We start from the raw sequence: 16,868 nt of genomic DNA, 5'->3' as shown, positions 1-16,868 counted from the left end.
GGAAACAGTGGAATAGGGAACAGATGTCTGACATGCTCTGAGCGAAGAGTATGTCGTTCAAAATCTAGTAATAACTTGAGGGGGCATTGGTAGGCGAATACAACGCAGCCATGAAATCCTATTCTGAGTCTGCATCATACAGCCTAAGTTCTGTTTTTTTGTGTTTGTTCCAGTAAAGAACCTATCCATTTAATACAGTCACAGACTCATTCGGGGAGGCTCACTCAAAGTAACATGAATGAAAAGGTCTATAGGCCCCTCTCTCATCCCACACTCTGGCTGTACTGCATTACACACACACACAAGCACGCAGAGAGAGAGAGAGAGAGATTCATACATAAGCCTATGTAGAAAGAATCATTCAAAGAAATAACAAAGACATCTGAACACATAGCCATTCAGCTCTGTGAGCTGTGACACTGGTGAGTTGTAACCGCTGGTGTTATGAGTGACGTTCAGCCGCCCAACAGCAGCAGGGCTGCATCTGTTCCCTGTGCCCTGTGCCCTGCTCTTCCCCATCTGCGTCCTGATGCCTCTACACACCATGCACATAACCAACTATCAGGTCACCGAGGTCCGGTCCGCGCTGAAAAATACAGCGATTGAAAATGTCTCATCCGAGTGTCTGCATGTACAACTTGTTATTTAGCGTCTGGTGCGTGTGAGGGTTGAGAGGGGTAGCGGGAGCCCTTCCCTCCTGACCGCAGCTTAAATGTTGGAGGCACGTAGGCAGCAGGTGGATTGCTGGTGAACGGGCAGCAAACCCAACTCGGTAAAACAAAAACAATGATTAACATGACAAGAAACGTTACAAATTATTAGCCTGGCACCACATCTAGAAAAAGCCTACAAGCTACAGTATGAAACGTTAAAGACGCGAACACTTGTCATGATGAAAGGCAGGCTACCTCATCATAGTAGCTACTACGTTTCACACATGTGAACAAAAAAACAACAACCTCCACACCTATCAAGAACAGTATACAGTATGAAACATTTCAAACCAAATTTGTAAATGTAGGTATGCCCGGTTTTATTTAATAATGTTAGCCTGCAACAGTGCTTATCTCAACTTCTGGACAGCATGACAGAGAAGCAGAGGTATTTCTACAGCACAGTGCTGAGACATCCATTCCAAGCTGACAGGTTGAGAAAAAGAAAAAAGAAGGAGAGAAAGAAGGCATAGCTGCATCTCTTCTTCTCTCCTCTCTTCACTATGACACGGGGTCAGGAGCAGCACTCTCGTTTGGCTGCGACAGCACACAAGTCCAGACAACACAACAGTATGAAACGCCCCACAGTCACAGAGTTATAGCTAATGCACTGCCTCCTTCCAGACTGAACCAGTGTTTTCCATTACTCTCTCATTCACACACAACCCTCTTCCCACCACCACCTCCCTGCCCCCCCCCCCCCCCCCCCACCCATCTTTCTTTGTCAGTTATTTTTGGGTCAACCTCTCGAGGGGGGCGATAAAATGCCCAGTGACACTTTGCACTTGCTTGCCCCTGCTGCTGCTGCTGCTGCCCTGTGTTTGCAAGGGTTCAGCCAGAGAGGGAGTGAGGTCTAGGCCTGCTGCTCTTTGTGCAACACTGGTGACGGGCATGTGTGGGGGACTGAGTGACCCCTAGCAGGCCACAAACACACTGATATAAGCTCTCCTCTCCTCTCCTCTCCTCTCCTCTCCTCTCCTCTCCTCTCCTCGCTGACGTAGGCAGACCTGCTGTTTTCCCCCGCCTGTGCCTCTCTCGCACGCGTGTCAACCGTGGAAACTCAGTTGCCTTTACAGCCGCTGCTTAGAGAAACACAAACCCCAGAGTCCATGCAGGAGGCACATGTTCATGTTGTTTTTACCGCACCCCACCCCACCCCACCCCACCCCACTCCCCACCCTCCCACTCCCATTCACATTCAAAGCTAGGCTAATTCCCTCATGGTATGGCTGATGCAATTACTGTCCAGTAGGCTAATGGTCGATGGTCTAGTGGCTGAATATGAATGCGTTGGAGACTAAACCTCCGGGTGGATTTCGCCCAATTGGGTAAGGTCGCAAGGCTTTCAGGTTCTTTTCAGGCTTATTGACACAGACGATAGCAGAGCACTTGGGTCAAATGCCATGATGGACAGGCTTAATGGGGGACTGGGGAGCACGATAAGCCTTTTATTTAGAGTAGGTTTATAAAGTAAGCTGTCACTTGTTATTGGTTTAAAAAGGCATTTATGAGACTTCAAATCTAATAATGTAAACGGCATCACACAAAAGCTGCCCATGAAATCCGATTATAATGCATTTGTTCCTGGCCAAACGTATTTTCCAAAATGTCTGTGATGATGACTGCTGATTAAAGGAATGTCATGTCTGATGTGTGTGGGTGTGTGTATCTGTGTCTGTGTCCATGTTTGTGCACACAAGTGTTTGATCAGGAGAGGGAGAACGAGAGAGAGAGAGAGTAACAGAGAGAGAGAGCGAGAGTGACAGAGAGTAACAGAAGGAAAGATAGAGAGAGTGACAAAGTAACAGAAAGAGAGAGAGAGAGTGACAGAGAGTAACAGAAGGAAAGATAGAGAGAGTGACAACGTAACAGAAGGGGAGAGAGAGAGAGTGACAAAGAGTAACAGAGAGAGAGAGACTGAATGGTTCTCCTTATGTAGTTGTTGCGCGCCAAAGGATCAGAAAGTGGCCTGAGTCAGACCCTTCACCTGTACGTCTCATATAAAATGGCCAGATCCTTTTCCTCTACACCACTGAAGACCTAATCAAAGACAGCGAGACAATTTAATAGACTTCACTTAGGAGAAGCAAATACAATCTTTGACTTTTCCTCCCAGAATCCCCCCTTCTCCATCCATCTATAGTGTCGATTGGTTTCTATAACTCAATCTATACCTGAGAAACACTTTTTGTTATCAAGTCTCTTTCTCAAAGGAAATTGCCCTCCATCTTCAATCAAAGCCTTCTTACTGCCCAAGGGGTGTGTGATCCATCTAACACTGGGCAAAAACCCACCAAGCAGCTGAGATCCAGCCTAATGAAAAGCTGCACCCTCAGCCTGGCCTTTCTGCTGGATGCTGGATGCTGGATGCCAACCACAGGCAGCCCTAGCCAGAGTGTCCTGGGCACAGAGTGTCTGTACCTATATGCTGTCTACAGGGGCGTAGCTGCAGTAGCTGTCAGTGATCACTCTTCTTTCAAAGGCTCCTTTTAGACAGGCAGAGATACCAATGTAAGGAGGAGAGAAATTTTGTTGAAATTGCAACCAACAGATGGTTGCAATTATTTTGGTGTTCATCTTTAATGACCGAGTGAAAGTGACATTCAATAAAAAAGGTTGCAACTGCTTGGCGTTCATCTAAAGAGACCAATTACAAGTGACAACGCAAACGGCCAACTCCGAGGGGAAGAACCGAACAGGATATTCTGTACCAAACCAACTGTGCTTTTTAGGCTAAGAATCATTGGACCTGGTTCGGGGAAATGGATAGTGGAGAGAAGATGATTTGATTATCTCGTCGAAAGGTTTGTTTTCATTCTCTTCGTGCAGTTCCTCTGTCCTGTCAGAAGGGGCATTCATGGCACAGAGGCACAATGACAGATGTTCTCCGACCTCAGGGCAAACCCGGGGACAGGCAACATCAGAGGGGAGGATGGGTAGGCAGATCCAGAGAGAGAGAGAGAGAGAGAGAGAGAGAAGGGGGAGAAAGAGACAGAGCCTGAGAGATATAAAGCAAGCAAGTGAAAGAACACGAGAGCGAGAAAGAGATACAGAGAAAGTGAGAGAGGGAGAAAGACAGAGACAGAGAGAGAATCTTCTGGCTTGCATGTGAGTATCTGTGCCCACATCAGGACCTCCGAACTACAGCGTGCGTGTGCAGTGTGCATCTTCTCCTCTCTCTCTCTCCTCAATGACTCCCACTTAATCTGACCTCACCTCACCAGGCACAAATAGCTTGCATGCCTCCTTGGTTTATTCCATCTTATTCCATTTCATTCCCCTCTGTATCCAATTTAGTTCCCAAATATCAGGGCAGGAAGGGCCTGACGCCTCCTTGCTCCCTGGAGCAGAAACTATTGACACCAGACTCACACAGTCACGTCAGCTGCATTATATTTGTCAAGATGTGTTCATAGCTGCGGTGGTTCGGTGCCTAAACTGGTAATTCTCCCTACAACCAACATCAAACAAGCACAAGCTCACATATATGCTACTCAGACAAGGTAGCAGTGCCCTGGTGCGACTAAAGAAACCCAATGTGAGAAGACTTTATTTCCCTGTACAAACGGTCTAGCGTTTTTTTTGTTTGTTTGTTTGTTTCTATGCCAGAGAGGTAGCTTAGCTAAACACAACAAGCCAAACAGAATTTGAATTTGAATTTAACGACCACAAATCCCTTTATTAACCCACTATCCCTCTTGGCTTAATTATTGGCTCTATTTTTAGGCATCCAGTGGCTGTGACTGTGACAGTGACAGTGACTTAGCTACTCATTTTTTAGTGCAAACAGCAGAGACCTATTGCATTAGTGACATAAGTGTCTGTGGGTCCAGATTTTTAAGGCGCAGGTAATGTGATTTTACCGCTGGATGAAATGCGCCATTTGAGACGTCTTTTATTGAATGAGCAGGTGAGCACCAAAGGAAATGGAAGCTCTTACACACACACACACACACACACACACACAAACACACACTTGAGAGAGATTTAATAAACTTAGGTTCTGATCCGGTTAGCCCAACACACATGGAGCAGAGGACGGGATGGAGCGGAAGTGGATTCAGACGGAGAAGTCGATGCAAATCGAATACACCTTTCGCCACCCCCAGCGATACTGGGCTGTTTATAGTCACACGCGGGCCATCAGAACACACGTGTACAACACACACATTGCCTTAAATAGCCGCTTCACATGCGAGCAGCACTTCAAAGTGGAGTCGCCACAAGTGAACAGAAGTCACCTGACCCCTCCCTGAACCCCCCCCCCCCTTTTTACAAAGCATCGTCAGCAGACATGATTAGCATACTGCCCTGGAACATGTCACTGCCACAACATGTTAACCTATCAGTCACAAGTCACAACTGCTGTCATGTTCCGTTGGGGGGTGAGCTGCGGTGATATGCACAGGTGTGCTCCTTGACTGCGTGACACTCACTGCATCCTTCTCCTGTGTGTGTGTGTGTGTGTGTGTGTGTGTGTGTGTGTGTGTGTGTGTGTGTGTGTGTGTGTGTGTGTGTGTGTGTGTGTGTGTGTGTGTGTGTGTGTGTGTGTGTGTGTGTGTGTGTGTGTGTGTGTAAATGGAGGGAGAGAGAGAGTGGTGAAGAGTGTGGAAAGAGAAAAAGCAGTGGCTCCTCTCTATCTTTCCCTTCCCTTATCACCACTATGGCATGTCTGCACTGGGGGTGGTGGGTGGGTGCAGGACTATTGATACGGGGGCTATATTTAGGCCCTGTGGGTCCACTCTCTTTCTTTCTCTCTTTCTTTCTCTCTCTCTCTCTCTCTCTCTCTCTCTCTCTCTCAGGTTGTGGACAGAGTTTGGAGCAATAGGTGTGTAACCTGCAGAAGGACTCCACTCCACCACACACACTTCTCTTCTCTATTTCACTGAGACACTGACTTCTCATGAGGGCTTGGGTGATGTATGGCAGTTTGCACTATGAACAATATTATCATCAAGCTATACTAAGATGTCGGTACCATATTATTGTCAAGAAAAATATTTTTATGGATGCATTTTTTGGTTCTTAGAACATATGAAACTGAATTTTTTTTTTTTTAAATAACATTTGATGGAGAAATTTACATCTCACTATTTTTCACTATTGGTGAGTTGCTTTATCACTTCCCACCCTGACTTCATGCGTCTCTTGCCTTCTGGGTTGCTTTGGCACTAGACACTGATTGGCAGACTGGAGCAAGAGAAAGCAGATCGACCATCAGTGTTGGCTCCCTCCCAGTGTTACCTCCTCATTGAAAATGCACATCAAATTACAGGATATACAGTAGCTGATATGGTTGTATAAGCATAGAGCTGAGATGATTTTTGAAATGAAATACGATCATTACAATTCAGTGAGCCACAATACCAGTATCAGCTTAGAGCCATATCAACTTAGGCTATTTCAATCATGCACACTCTATATGCACAAGAGCACATACTCAGTAGTGAGAGCAGTATGTTTAATTGCTGTATAAGATGTTCTTTCAAGGCAAAACCTAATTATATATAACAAGCATATGAGCATAACCAGTGGTCTCATAGTATCCCTGTTTGTGAACATGAATGCCCTCCCTTCCCATCTACCATGACAGATGTAGTACTCGACAAGTCTCTCCGCCTCAGCTTACTCATCGGGGCTTCAAGCAACTGCCTCAGCGGCCTAAGTACACCATGAGTAGGTATGTGTTCAGTTGGTCATGGACTGGGAATACGAGCTGTCTATGTCTCCAGGTAATTAAGGAGGAGGTGCTTATTGCTGATTTCCAACCTGAAAATGATTTAAGAAGAGATGAGTTTTGAAAAGCCTGCCGTGTCGCTGAAACATTAATATGAATCAACATATGGCTGCTCACAGCCAAACGTCTTGTCTTTGTGCTTAAACGCTTGCGAATCCGCTGCATCAGTTGACCCTTGCACTTGATGTAAACACCGCATTCAAGGCATTTGTCTGCCTCAGCCACATCACATTCATTTTCATCTCTCAAAGCCCTGTTGGCTCTGGACTTAAACTGGTCTCCTCCTTAGTGCCGAAAGTCTCCATGGACAATACCAGCAGACATTTGACAAAGCGCATCGAAAGAGACAAGCTAGGACAAGGTTATTATGCTTACAGTAAACTGGCGGCGCCGGAAAGAGTATGTGATGATGCCTTTTTTAATATTTAGAGGATATAAGCAACCGCATCGGAGGGTCTCCTGAGAGAGTTTCCTAAGAGAGGACCGCCTGAGAGGCAATCTGCCCTGATTCCTCATCTCAAGTGTCAGAGCGGAGGACCATCATCCAGACCCTAACAAGCAGACTCAGACTGGCTGCCTGGGATTTGCACTATTTTAAAGTTATAAATATGCTCTGGCATTACATAAGCTCTGAATATGAACAATCCCTCCTCCCCTCCAGGTCAAATGTGCAAGAAATATAGAAGTTAATTTCCATGAGAAAATAAAGCTCAGGGAGAGGGGGGGAGAGAGAGAGAGAGAGAGAGAGAGAGAGAGAGAAAGGGAGTGTGCATGAAACACACACACAAAAAAAGAAACAGGCAGAGGGAGCGCTGAACACATTACAAATGGAAGTGTCACCTTAGCCAGCTTCTGTATTGTAAATCCACAGCGCTAATGCCAGACCATTGGAGATAAGTACTAGGACCGCTGCTTCCAAGCCTCATGTGTTAATTAGAAAGTTCCTCTCAACCATACCATAACCATATGACCTTAAATCACAAACATGACCTTTCCAATGCGCTTCAAATTGTACCTCATATTGCTGAGTTTCGCATTACTCCATTGCAGTTATGAAGGAGATGGTTTTGTGCAACTGACTGACGGCTTCATTGTGTGTCCTATATCATGGATTAGACAACAGTAGCCTGCAGTAAATGACTGAATGGAGAGTCTGAGCACAGACAATCTGTTTGATGATAATAAGAGATGAGAAAGAGGAGACAAATGTAAGCCTTAACATTTCAGAGGGAGCTTGGATGTAACTATAGGTCTAACCCACATTACTTGAGAAATCTCTGTAAATATCTAAACTTTAAAATGTTCATGCCATGACAAGAAGAATGTTTTATGAAGAAGATCTGCATCATCCATTCAACTGGTACTCTAACTATGCCTCCAAGCCATTGAAGAGCACATAAATTATGTTGTGCTCTGTTATGTTTAATAGTGAAGTTTACTGTCAGTTTGCAGGGATTATGCGTGATTAAGTGGTTTCAAATAGGTAGAGAGGCAGTTGCCTGCGCGGACGCTCATGCATACTGCTGTTGTCATAGTGAGCGATCATACAGAATGCGGTACAGGCTAAAGAATGAAGTTGTGTATTTTAGGTTAAGGACACAATGAATATATTATGTAAATGACACCTCCACCGATGACTGAGAAGTTCCACTAATTACTCATAGAGGCTCGTAATCAAGTGCATGAGCTTGTAGTTTGCCACACCTGTTGTTGCGTTCATCTAATCGTCATAATATCAGAATAAGTATTCAAAACACATAAGATCTTTCACTGAATTAGGATTTTCACATTTCCAAAGTAACATTTGGAACCACTCGAGGTGACACTATACAAATCTCATATAGTAATTGTTAATTAATTTAGGCAACGGACGGAATTTCCAAAATGTTTTTATGGAAGGAATTATGATTATTTTATAAAAAATTAAGCTGTGAAAGCATTCCTTATAAGTGTTTGCATTTCTCCTTAAAAAAAACTTCAGATAAACCAGCGCACGCGTTACACGCGACAAACCCGCGGCAGTCTTTCTGATATGGCTCGTATTAGATATTATCATAAACTGATAAGAATATCGTGAGAACTGCGGTTATGGAAAAGACATTACAATAATGCATTGTTCACACAGCAAAGAGTCCTGTGGAGTAACTTACACAAATCAGATCAAATAAGACAAACCACAGTCACAACTAAAAACGCACTGGTATGTAAAGTAGGTTACAACACTTTACTAAATTAAGACAACATGTAATGTATTAAAATCCAATTTTGACAATTTCTTGATAGGAGTAAAGTCTGATCATATCCAGTATAATAAAGACCCACACAAAACACCACCCATGTTCGAATGCATGTTATAAGATAGCCTAATATAGTCTGCCCCCAATGATATGCGCTGTTTGCGTATTTGGACAAAATTTTCCTTTTCTGTTGTTTATCAACCTTTTAATAAATTACACGTACATTCTATGGCACTCGTAATTCAGAACCTCGATATTCATATCAGCACAGAGAAAACTCTTAACTTCATTACCCTGTAGCCAACATAGCAATGTCGCTGTTCAAGCACTCGCGATGCATATAACTGGGTATATTACTTGACCTGGAAAAGATACAGACGTTTAATTCACGACTGTCAAAAAATATTTTGCAACGTATAAAGATCTATACCTTGGAAGGCTTGAAAGTCCGCTTGAGTCTTCAATCGCCACTTCGTTCATCTTCTGATGAACGACATGAGAATGAATGATAGTGTCCTCGGAGTTCAAACAGCATAATCCAATACCACGAAGAAAGAGCCAAATTTAAAAACTTTAATGGATAAATAGATAAGAGTTGCCTCCTTTCTGCCGAGATCGGCTGCACTAGAAACGCAGAAGCCAAGGGAGAAGTTGTCACAGTGGCACGCGCGCTGTGGTGTGGTGCGTGCTGAGCGCAAAGGGGAAACGTCTGTTTGTGTACATGACGTCAACATCGGAATTAAACAATTATTTTAGACGGAAATGTGTGCTGTTGTTCAGTATGCAAAATACTTTTTGTTTTGTTAATGTATTGTTGCCTTTTCTGGTCACTTACAGTCACCCTGATCACCAATCATAACCAATGACACCTGGACAGAACTTTATTCTTTATTTCATGTAATTAGCCCAACAAAATATTATGTATGAAAAGTTTGACATATAATACTTAAAAGACAACACAACGTTTATGACAACTCACTGTGGCCACTGTTATCTTACTTTTTGGAGAAGGAACATTCTGACAAGAGGGAACCATGCCTTTCCAGATAAAGCTTCCCAGCTCTTACTGCCTGATCAATTACTCCAACCTAAGTTATCTGATGAGGCGCTATGGGTCTGTGTCCCTGTGCGCTGAGGTTAATTTAGTCTGTGTGGGAGGTCTACCATTAACGCAATCACTTAAAGTGCTTTAAAAGTGTTGCAGGTGTAAACATAATGTGAAGAGGTCTGATGATAACACAGAACCACACAGAACACTGTTGTCACAGACCTCGGTCAAAACTGGATTCTCAAGTGTTGGTCACTGTAGTGCCAAATAGCCACTTGGTGTGGTAAACTAGAGACTGACTGACTGACTAACACTGCCAGCATGAGTGAGAGGATAGTTCACCATAGTTGAATGTCTATGTACCCAAACAAATCAATTGTGCCCCTACCGCAGGAAAATAGTGCAAACGTGTCACTCAGATTAGTGCACAAAGATCATTTCAAGGGTGTTGAAACCCTTCCAGCATAGCCATTGAAACTGTTGTACTCCATAACATTTCATCATGTTATGATGTCCCTGTAACACCCAACCCTCTTTAACCTTTGTCTCAGTTGGGCCAGCCACCCTGTTGCCCAAATAAAAATATTTTCTCAACATTTTTCTCTCTCTCTCTCTCTCTCTCTCTTTCTCTCTCTCTCTCTCTGTCTTTCTCCTTCTCTCCAGTCCGGCTCCGATCTGACGTGCGCTCATGGCTAGATGGGTGGTGGTACTAGCGAGAGCGGCTGTCACATTAATGTAATCTGCTAGCAGGCCTTGTCTGAGCACAGGCACTTGGGCAGAGTGGCACGGCACTTGCCCGTGGGCACACCATATGATGCATTGTGCCCGTACCTCCGTTCAGTGAAATACCAAGCAAAAATAAGTCAAGTGGGCATGGATCACTGACCATCAAATGTGACAGGGTGCGCCTAAAGTGTGGTAATTATTACACTGCAAAATTTGAAGGTAAATGAGCCGGATGATCAGCAAGTTAAACAAAGTTAAGAAAGGACATGACGTAGCAAGAGAGAACTGATCAAAAAACTTTTTTTATTTATCGGTTTATTTTTTTTACTCTTCCACCAACCAATCAGGCACAGCTGTAAATATTATTTCCAATGGTTCAACAAGAAAAGCTGTACATATTATTTTAGATGTCCACACAAACATCAGTAGCGTAGTCCGACAAAACTTCAAACGTTGTTTGAGCTTTTCCCCAAAAATCCATTAAACTCTCTCTTTCACTTTTGAAGTTTGCCCTTCAGAAGGGTTCAATGGCCAGACCACTGTAGATAAGCAGACTAAGTGGGCCTGTGCTTTCAGCGGTCACCACCACAGTTTGTCATTGTTGTCCGACTAACACTACTATCCGATACCAGGCCCTCTGTGATGAGCCCCTTGAGATAGTTGAGTCACACAAAAAAGAAAAATCACCAAACACATTCCCTGCAGCTTTCGCTCCAGCTCCGCTCTCTGCTGCCAGCTTTCACAGGAGGTAAATATCACTGATTCCTTGGTGCCCGCGCTGACGTTTAACGCCACATAATTTTGTGCTGCTGAGCTCTCGATCATTATTTTTGGGAGAGAACATATGCTTCTGATTCATCGTGCTTGTCCCGTCTAGGTCCAGGGAGCGCCGCGCTTGTCTGTCCAGCTCCTCCATCTGTTTGGGTGCTCGCGTCCATGCTGACAAAGACAAAAAAAAGGAGCCGTGGAAAGCCTCCAGGGGAACTTGACGCCACAGTTAGTAGACCAGCACTTTTGGGTGATAAATGACAAACAGTCGAGGAGCTGGCTGTTTTGAAATCTACCTTCCGACCAAACGCCAAACCAACGGTTTTCTCCAGGGGCCATTGATCAAAAAACTGAAATAATGAGACTTGGAGAGGAACAGCGAGTCAAACATTCCTACAGGAAACCAAAATAGAGCTGACATTATTTCCACTGTCTGATCTAGACAACAGATTTGGATCAAGAGGGTAAATGTGGCCTAAGTTCAAGCACCGAAAATACCAGGCCCTAAACCGAGGGACCAACGCCAGTCCTCAAGAGGTTGATTATTCATCTCTGTTAAGGGGATAAATTGTATCGTGTCATGCAGGTCATTGTAACCAGTCATTCAGTGCTGCTTAAAGTCTGGACTATATAGCAGATCTGGATAGATTGAATGTTGATCGCTTTTTAATAACGGTCACTTAATGTACATGGTGGAGTTCTGCAATTGTGACCATTTTCAATGGCACCAATCTTTTTTTCCCAAGGCGGTAAGTTGAAAGAGCAGGTCTGCATAAGCCATGAAATCAATAGGTTAATTAGTCTATTTAGTGTGACTGTCCACATCAGCCTTTTCCACAATGACACCACAGACAAATGCACATGACCAACAAGGTGATTACCAACGATGAGTACATTCAGACGGTATTCTGACATAAATATGCTCCAAATCAAATACATGCTCAAAGTTATGACCCCTTGCTACACCATGTGCATTCTCTGTCTAACTGAATACTCACTCATTCTCTCTCTCTCTCTCTCTCTCTCTCTCTCTCTCTCTCCCTCCATCTCTATCTCTCTCATCAGAGTAAGCATGACACACACATACACACACACTCAATACACAACACAGCACACCACAATATGCTTCGAGCACCCAAATGACTGCGGACAAAAATGGCATCAGCACAGGGGTCCTTGAACCTCTCTCATAGTGCGACGTAGGATCGCCACGTCGCCATCTTTCGTCTGGGACAGCCCAAAATCGCACAGTGTATACCCGCTATCAGTTGATTAGTTGCAAAGACAGACATTCTTCTGCCATCCGATTGCCCCCACCTTTTTAATTGAGGGGGCCCCACACCTGGAGGCCATAACTTTGAAGGCCTTGCCTTCCTGTCCAAGGTGTTAGAGAAGGTAGTTGCTTCTCAACTTCAGGACCACCTCAAACAGCGTTCAGCCCACAGCACTGAAACAGCTTTGCTCAGGGTGACGAATGACCTGCTGATGACAGCCGATGCAGGATCACCCTCACTCCTCATCCTCCTGGACCTGACTGCTGCATTTGACACAGTGGACAACACTCCTCCTAGAGCGCCTCCACACCACCATTGGACTATCAGACTCTGCACTCAAGTGGTTTCAGTCCTACCTTTCTGGCAGAACTGAATATGTCTCACTGGGAAGATGCAAGTCCAGACAGCTCCCTGTCTCCTGTGGTGTTCCGCAAGGGTCGGTCCTCGGCCCCATCCTCTTCATTATTTACATGCTCCCCCTCGGTCGTGTCATCAGCAGACATGGGATGTCTTTCCACTGTTATGCTGACGACACACAGCTTTATATCAAAACTGCCCCAAGCCCCACTGCAGCCATGTCATGTCTCACCGCCTGTCTTGGGGAGATAAAGGCATGGATGAGCAACAACTTTCTCCAGCTAAACAGTAGCAAAACCGAAGCCCTTCTTGTTGGCACTCCACACCAGGTTCAGTCATCCTCCTTAACTCATCTCACCTTCGACAGCCAGGTCATCCCCCTCTCCTCCACAGTCACTAATCTCGGAGTTAGGTTTGACCCTCACCTGACATTTAATGACCATATAAAACACCTGTGCAAAACCTCCTTTTATCATCTAAGAAACATCTCCAAACTCCGCCCCACATTAACCCTATCAGATGCAGAGAAGCTTGTCCACGCCTTTATCTCCTCAAGACTGGACTATTGTAATTCGCTTTTCTATGGGATCACTGGCAAGAACATCCAGAACATCCAGCGCTGCCAGGATCCTGATGAGGGTCCGGAAATATGAGCACATAACACCGATATTACACTCACTACACTGGCTCCCTGTCTCTTTCCGGATTCTGCAAAGTTCTTATACTCACCCATACATGCATAAATGGGCATGCACCTCCCTACCTGCAAGAATTAATTAATCCCCAAACCTCCACCTGCACCCTCAGGTCTTCAAACAGCTCGCTCCTCCGCGTCCCCAAAACAAAGCTCCGCACCATGGGCGACCGGGCCTTTTGCTCGGCAGCGCCACGCTTATGGAACAGCTTCCCTGACCACCTAAGGGCAACGCAGACGCTGGACTCCTTTAAAGCTGGACTAAAAACATTTTTATTCAGGAAGGCATTTTTGGCCTTGTGTTAAATCGTTTGTTAAAATGTTAAAAAGTTTTCTATTATGCTTATGTTAATTCATTTTTATTTTATTGTATTATTATAGTTCGTTTTTAATATGTTGGCACTCTGAGATTCTTTTGAATGAAGAGTGCATTACAAATGAAATACATTATTATTATTATTATTATTATAACTTAGGTTGCTTCCAGCATGTCTGCTGATGACGATGACTATCGGTATAGCAAGCATTCCTCTCAACTACATGGTTGGAATGAGCCATTCAATGCAGTTTAATTTTACAGAAGAGCTATTTCACAATCTGCAGTCTTTTACTCACAGACTATGATGGTTTAAGCGTGAACATTTCTGGGAAATATATATATTTAAAATTGGAACTTGAAGTTTAAAATACATGGCATCTCAAAGAATGTTGAGAGAGGCAAACATTCAGTGGCATTGGACTGGTGGATAGTGAGTAAGATCATTTAAACGCTTATTGGGCTTGCTTTTATTTAGTCATTCTAAGATTATCTTTATCACAGCATGCCGTTTATATCAGTCCAAGACATCAATACTAGATCGTTATTCCAATTAAGTAGACTTCTCAAATGAAGTGTAGAAAATAAATGCTGACTCAAATATCTTAGCTCATTTGACTAAATATATAACATTCATCTTTGATAATAACCCTGCAACAACATGTTCGAACCATCATCTATAAATGGTAAGGATGAAAAAACATATCAGCCCTCTCATCCTGTAGTCCTTGCATTTTTTAGTCTCATGGCCAACAGAGGGCGCTGTAGAGTCAGTTCTCTTCCGCTCAATATTATGAAAACTACTGATGAAACCCGCCAAGGAGGTTATGCTTTTATAACCGTTTGTTCGTTTCTTTGTTTGTCTGTCAACAGGTTTGGAAAAACTACCGGGCCTATTTTCATGAAACTTGGATGGGTGTAGCATTGGGCAAGGAAGAACCTATGACGTGTTTGAGCGGATCTGGATCCGGGATTTTTTTTAGACAAGACTGGACAATTGACCCTTTTCAGAATTATGCGCTATCTGCGGATAATGCATTGCTGTGCGTGTTACATTACTTCACAATAGAAAAACAATCTAGTTCTGTTTCTTTGCTGACATTTCAGGGGTTCAACTGCTGCCAACACTTTATTGCTTGGGATGAGATGGTAATATGATTGTTAAATAAACACACTGAAACACACACACACACACTCACAAAGAGAGAGAGACAGGGAGAGAGGGAGAAAGAGAGAGAGAAAGAAAGAAAGAAAAAAGACAGACAGATAGATGACTCACCAGACAGACCCTTGTAATTGCGTTGCCTCAAATGCCTGATAGCTTAAAGGGGATGAGATGAAGAGGCAAAGGCTGGCTTTTGCCAGGCACTTAAGGTCTTTTGTCTGTACTACAGTAAGGAAATGGCTTCATCCGTGTCAGTGGGAAGGAAAGGAGCTGTCAGCAGGCCCATTAAGAAAGAGCTTGGCTGAACAGAAGAGGACATGAAGTCTTGGAACCAGTCCTACAGAATGCAGTATACCCTGCGTTCTCTGGTTGATGAGGCACCTTATCTTGAAGTTACCCAAAATACACTCTGAAATACAGGGCGGATGACACTACTCACACTAAACAAACACCTAAAGAAATGCGTAACGAGTATTTCATTGTACAAATTTATTTTTCTGTGCGCATTGATAAATCTCATTTGCTCACTTAGATAAACCATGTGTGTACCTGTGCAGAAGTCATGAGCAGAGAGACAGGGAGAGCTGGAATGACAGAAGTGCCAGACAATGGTTCTAGAAAGAATGGGCTGCACTCTGTACCTCTCACTCGCCGGGACACCTCTCGGACCGGCCCATCTCAAGTGGCCGGTCCATCTCAAACGACCCGCCCACACTGGCCCCAAATCAGGTCAAAGCACATAGAGGGCCATGGGCAGGGGCTTCTATTGTTCTCTAGCCTCGGGTGACCCCCTGAGAATGCATGTGAAAGCACCCACACACCCCTCCAGTGAGGCCCCGCAGTCCCAGATCAACATCCACTACGTCCATGATGCTTCATGTCACCATCATCATCATCATCATCATCATCATCATCATCGTCGTCGTCGTCATCATCCTCATCATCATCATCATCATCATCATCATCATCAACAACATCATCACCCCCCTTTCCAATAAATCCATCCAACACAACCCTTCATATTATCATATGTAAAAACATAACTTGAAATGACCCTCTGAACCCTGTTGCAATCAACATGCTTGGCATTAATAGCCTACCTTATGCACATGACATTTAGGGTTCTATATCATCATCATCACCATCATTATCAACAACAACAACGACAACAACAGTATGAATATTTCCATGGAATGTGTAAGATGAAAATGTCATCTAGTTCTTTCATCAAGAAATATGTCACCCATTAAATCACTGTGCAAGTGCGCAAGTAGCCTTTTCATCCGCATGACATTTTGACGGTAGAAAGATGCTCTGAAACGTCTGAAATGTAACAGTAGCCAGAATCATGCCAGATCAACCATGCATCAACCAACTTGCTTGTATGTTATTGCTGCATGTGTTGTGGCTCCGTACGAGGTCAATTGAGTCGTGGCCAAGTTTTCTTGAATTGTGACCGGTTTTTTTGTGTGTGTATGGGGGAGAGGGGGGGCATACTCCCTACCTCTAAACCTTTCAGTTGTCAGTGCCAATACAGTGGGCTTGAGTGCACTCTTCAAAGGCAGCTAATGTGGGCAATGGGTGCACACCACTGTGAAAAGGCATGATGCATCACAACATCAAACATCTAAACACAGAGTCCCCCCATAGACACAAGTGGCACACAAAGACATGGATTCAGTTCCCATACCACCTGATTACACTGGAGGCACTGGCATGCATGATGAGTGACAGATAGACAGTGAGAATACCGGGAGGATATGTACTGGTCAAGGACAATAGTCTTATAGGGTTGGGGGCAGGTTTGTGTGGCAACACTGATGTCTGAATGTG

General features: G+C 44.1%; 1 protein-coding gene across 3 annotated transcripts in view; it reads right to left on the bottom strand.

Moving 5' to 3' along the window:
- Positions 1-9,352, bottom strand: part of gcgra (glucagon receptor a) — a 49,291-nt gene extending 39,939 nt beyond the window's left edge. For all 3 annotated transcript variants that reach the window (XR_004164641.2, XR_004164642.2, XM_031576320.2), the window contains exon 1: positions 9,118-9,352. The gene's annotated coding sequence lies outside the window, so the exon portion shown is untranslated. The remainder of the gene's footprint in view (positions 1-9,117) is intronic.
- Positions 9,353-16,868: the final 7,516 nt, after the last annotated feature.

This window comes from Clupea harengus, chromosome 1 (genome assembly GCF_900700415.2).
Source record: "Clupea harengus chromosome 1, Ch_v2.0.2, whole genome shotgun sequence".
NCBI lineage: Eukaryota > Metazoa > Chordata > Actinopteri > Clupeiformes > Clupeidae > Clupea > Clupea harengus.
The sequence above is the reverse complement of the archived record's forward strand: the minus strand, read 5'-3'. Positions and strand labels throughout refer to the sequence as shown.